Source organism: Chelonoidis abingdonii, chromosome 2 (assembly GCF_003597395.2).
Source record: "Chelonoidis abingdonii isolate Lonesome George chromosome 2, CheloAbing_2.0, whole genome shotgun sequence".
NCBI classification, from domain to species: domain Eukaryota; kingdom Metazoa; phylum Chordata; order Testudines; family Testudinidae; genus Chelonoidis; species Chelonoidis abingdonii.
Window position 1 is genome coordinate 279,494,893 of NC_133770.1, and position 5,623 is coordinate 279,500,515.

A 5,623-nucleotide genomic window follows, 5' to 3' on the forward strand; every position below is an offset into this window, starting at 1 on the left:
ATTGGTGGACGTGCAGGTGAATGAACCGGTGATGGTGTGGCTGATCTGGTTAGGTCCTGTGATGGTGTTGCTGGTGTAGATATGTGGGCAGAGTTGGCATCGAGGTTTGTTGCATGGATTGGTTCCTGAGCTAGAGTTACTATGGTGCAGTGTGCAGTTACTGGTGAGAATATGTTTCAAGTTGGCAGGTTGTCTGTGGGCGAGAACTGGCCTGCCACCCAAGGCCTGTGTCTGTTATGTTCAAAGGATGAGAAATTCTGTCTAAAAACAAACCTGAAATTTGAAACACAAATTAGCAAATTGTTTCACAAATCTTGCGCCCTCAGACACAGCTTCTGAAACTAAATTTAGTTTTCTTGGATTTTAAAAGGAGACAGAAAATCTTATTCCATTTTACAGCCAATACACTATGCTATGCAATAAGCCCTTGCTGAAAAGCAATTTGGGCCAAATTCTGCTTATTATTCTACTCCACTGTAAATCCAGAATATCTCCATTGAACCAAAGATTCCAAGATAAACAGTAGAATTTCAATGGAGTTATTTTGGATTTAATCTGGCATAAATACAGAATTTGGCCTGGTGAATTCAGCTCTCCTGGAAATCTCCAGGACAAATTCAGCAGGGATGAGTGTTATGTTTTAAGAGTAGGTTGGTCAAAAATAGTAAAGTAATCGCTTGGACTCATTTGGCATTCAGTGAATGCGCAAAAAAAGAGCATAACTTACATGCTGAGGGAGCTTGTAGAAGCAACTAATAGGAGGGAGTAAGAAAAAGCTATTTGTTTGCTCGGATGAGATCTGCTCTTGGATACATAGATGTAAATCTGGAGTAACTATTGACTTCATTGCAGACACTAGGTCTGATCCTCCTCTCACACTGATGCAATTCAGCAATCCCATTGAATTTAGTAGCGTTACATCAAGGGAAAAGTGGCATATATTAGATCACAGTCAGCCCCACTTTTTAAGTGTATTTTTAATGTCCATGTAATTGAAACAATCAGTGACTAGGACTTTTTTGCGGGGTCTCAGCTCTGTGAGGACTACTTGTTCTCTACAAAAAGAGGGGGGAAAACACTTTCTTAATTTTAAGTGCAGTGCTTCCGAAATGGGTGAAGAACTTAAGAATGTGAGCATCTCTCTTTGTAAATGGAGATCAGAAGGAGAGGGAATTGTGCGAAAGGTGTATGATCCAACCAGTAATCTATCTGCAAAGGAGAAAGCCAAGGAAATTCTCCCCCATCCTTTTTCTTCTACATTGTCTGTTCTCTGGCTTTAAACATGCAATAACGTCGCAGACAGAGAATATAGCATCCCTCTTCTCTATATGTTTCTCTGGTTTGCATTACCATGTGATAAATGTATTACAACATGTTATATGCATCCGTCCACAGTTTTGAGATTTTTGAGTGTTTTCCTCTCCTCTTAAAAATTTCACAAATTAAATTACTGGATCCCACTAAATTCATGATTGCACCCTGGGAAAAAAATCATGCAACAGTGCTGCATCTGGCACTGAATGTTTATGTGTTCTAACCACACGTGCTATGTTTCTGCAAAACAGAGTTTCTTGAAAAGCACCAGTGTGGAGGAAATGGACTAGTTAACTGAAAGGACCTGTACTGTTCTCACAGTCAGCATGCCAGTCAACTCTCTGGTTGAGTGACTTTAATGTACACAAACGTGTTTCTGATTTGGTGACCCTCATATTCAGCAGGAATTTCTTCTGAAGTCCAAGAAGGTAAACGATCAGAATCCAGAATGAAACCTAAGAATTGTATGCTTTACTTGTGCCCAGGATCAATATTGAGTTCAAAGTGAATCAGTGAAAAAAAAGGTACAACAGATCAGAATGTATTGTAATGTTAACTCTATATTGCACAAAAAATCAATAACTATATTCTCAAAATTCAGCAAACATTTAGGAGCGGCATCAATTAATCATCTACAAACAGCACTAAGAACCTGATCCAAAGCCTGTTTCAGTCAATAGAAAGATTCAACAGGCTTTAGATCAGGCCTTGGCTGGAAAAGCATGTCTAACCTCTGCTCAGTTCATTATATTCCTATAGAAGTATTTCTTTGTTCTTTTTACTGGTTACCTAAAGCTTTCCTACCCTACAATATGTCTCCCTGCATCTCCATACAAAGAATCACCTGAGTCAGTTCAGGAAAGATGCTAATTATATAATTATTGCCTGTCAATAAATTGGAGAAACCTCAGGATCATGCTGATCTTCCAAATCTCCATGAGGTCTAAGAAATTAGTTGTATAATACCATGTACAGCATTGTTACCAGGAAGTAGTTAGCAGTTAGTAGCAGGTATGTGATGATTTATAGAGAGAGCCCTGAACCAAAACCACGGCTCCAAACACCCTTGAATCTTTGGGGGAGGTTGGATCCAAATCAACACTGCACAGCATCACCCTCTTTCCTCTCTTGAGCCAAATCAAATCCCAGATGGGAACATAGCTACATTAACTACTGTTAATGTAACCACAGAGTTCATGCAGTTCCAGATGTGATGTTTCTCATGGGTAAGAGAGACACTGTGGGTATAAGGCAAGGATGGGCAAACTTTTTGGCCTGAGGGCCACGTCAGGGTTCTGAAACTGTATGGCACCTGAGTAGGGAAGGCTGTGCCTCCCCAAACGGCCTGGCCCCCGGCCCTTATCCACTGCTCCTACTTCCCGCCTCCTGGCTGCCCCCCTCACAACCTCCAACCCATCGAGCCCCCTCTACTCCCTGTCCCCTGACTGCCCCAACCCCTATCCACACCCCCACCAACTGACAGGCTCCCCAGGACTCCCACACCTATCCAACACCCCCCTGCTCCCTGTCCCCTGACTGCCCCCGGAACCTTCTGCCCCTTATCCAACCCCCCCACTCCCCACCCTCTTACCACACCGCTCAGAGCACCAAGACTGGCAGCCATAAGTAGTACACCGTAAGTAGCACATTCCTACTGGGAGCAATTTAATACACTACACAGGATGCATGAGTATGATGTAAGATGGATGATGTTTGGCCTCAAGTAACAATTGGGGTAACAAATTACAATATCCTAAAATCCCTATGTGATCCCCTCAATGAGACATATCCTCCGAGGGAGGTAACTGTGTGAAGGGGAAAAGATCTCAATAAAGAACTGGGAAGCATAGCTGCTATCCCTCTCTTCATGGCCCCACTACAGCTTTCTCTGAGTATTTGCTCTCCTCTATGCTGCACAGCAGGGGTCACATATGGCCTACAGAACAATAAATACAGTCATAGGTTCTCCTCAGCAGCTTCTGCATCAGGACCAATGCTGGCATCTGAGTCAGGGGCTCTAAGTAAGGGTTTCGAAGATCTTAGATTTGCAGCCTCATAAATTGCACAAAATACCTCCTGGGCATTGGAAGAAGCATGGGAAAACTGAATAAAATGGAAACAGCTGAAGTGGGGGAAGAGGGATAAGTGTCTAGGAAGTTCCAGCTGTGATGATTTATTCTCTTTTCTCTAGAAAGGACAACACTTCGAAGAACAGAGTGAACAAAGAACAAGCGCAAATCTATAGAAGCACATAGAGTTTGGGGTGTTCCAGAGGAATCTGAACCTGGTGATTTGGTGGCTTATTTCCTGAGTGGTTTGCTTTCTCTATGGGAACTTTATTGATGACTGATGTTTATCCTCAGATAACATTAGTATTCTTGGCCTGGGACCCAAATCAAAATTATGTAAAATAAGTGATGCATGTGTCTATTTCTCTGCCATCTCTGGCTACATGCAGCAATTCTACCATTTTCCAATAGCATACTTCTAGGAAATAATTCCTTAAGTCCATTCAAGATGCAGCAGCTAATATCTCCCTAGATCATTGTTCTGGCCATCTCATCCCTCTCTCGGAGTCCTTCCACCAACTTCTCTCATAATGGTTGGGCAGGGGGTGAGCTGTGGTCATTGCTGGTGACTGGTGAAGAACTGTGCACACCCTGTTAAATGTGTTGTCCTGTATCCCCCATCCCAGCCTGCTTGCTTCTGAACCACCTTTGTCTTCTCAGTCCCTGCCCCAAAGAGCTTATTCTATCATTTATTGTATTTGTACAATACAATGGGACCCAATTTGACTAAGACTGTTGGGCATTACTGCAATATAAATATCTAATAATAAATACTTTGCATTTACATAGGAGTTTAAATGGGAAAGACCCCAGCACATTTAAATAAGAATCATGTAACCCACCACAGAAATGCAGTGATTGCCTCAGTGGAACTTGACACTGTTTAATCATGTAGAACAACACTATGCAGCAGTTTAGGACAAGTGAAAAATCATTTAACTACAATCTCAGTGGGAATTTAGATACACTCAGTATTTTTGGCAAATGGGGATAGCCACATTAAGCTCTCATTTTTTTAAATCTTTGCCAAAATGAGGTATCTAAATCCATATTTAGGAACAATTTTTTTTAAAATAGACCTAATTCTCAAATGTGACTAGCACTCAAGCGCTTCCATGATATTCAAAGCTGTTGGGGGGGCTAAGCATGTTTGAAAAATCATGCCAATTTTATTTAGGTTCTTAAAGTGAGGTGTTTAAATCGCTATTTAAGTTCCTGTTTTTAAAAAACTGTGACCTTTGTCAATTCCCAGTTCTGAACACACTTATGCAGAACTTTGCACATGTAAGTAGCCTCCCTAAGTTCAATGGGCCTACTCACCAAAGCAAAATTAAGCATATATGTAATTGGTTGCTGGATCAGGGCCTAATTTCTCATCTCTCTTGCAAAAAGTATCACAAAATCTTTAATGCTGAGAAGTGATTAAGACCATAGTTCTGCATTGCCTCTAACGGATGACACCCTTGCGTCAGCACAGTGCTCCTTACCTCCACACTGGGGTTTTAGTAGCAACCTGTATGGAATTTGGAGGGAGACGCACAGGCTGCTGGAAGGAACAGTTTGGCAAGACCCCAGGAAGCCAGTCTGTGGACACATGGCTGGAATGCTACCTTCAGTTCCAGCACTTCTATAAATAGTTATTTTAATAAAGAGACAGTTTAATTTTAGACACATGGAATCCTCTCTTTTTCTTAACCAGCACCCAGTATGTGAAACAGTTCCTGTCCAGTGAGGACTAGGGAGTAGGGAGTTCTTTGTGCTGCTGTATAGTAAAAAGCTCACCCTCTAAATAAGATTTACAGAAGCTTACAAAGTTCCTTAACAACTACAAAAAGTAGAAGGATAGGGATCCCCCTACTGGTAAACAAGCCCTGTCTCACCTCCACAGTATATTTGAAAGAATTACAAAAGTAATTTTTTTTATTTTTTATTTTTTTAGAGTTACTCAATCCTGTGGATTATATTTAATATTTCTGGCAAACTACTCCACTGTGATCGAACAGTCCAAAAGAAGAACAGATGCTATCAAACTTATCAGTATCTAGGATCTTGAATATCTTCAATTGTGCATGCAGAAGGAAGACCTGTGTATTACTTTCTTAGGATACATTTTTTAAAAAAAGGAAATAGGAAAAAATGCAAAGATTTTATAATTAAAATAGAGGACTGGGCAGTTGACAGGATTAGATGGAAGGTTTTGAATTTTCACCTCTGTTACAGGGTCATCTCTATCCAAGACT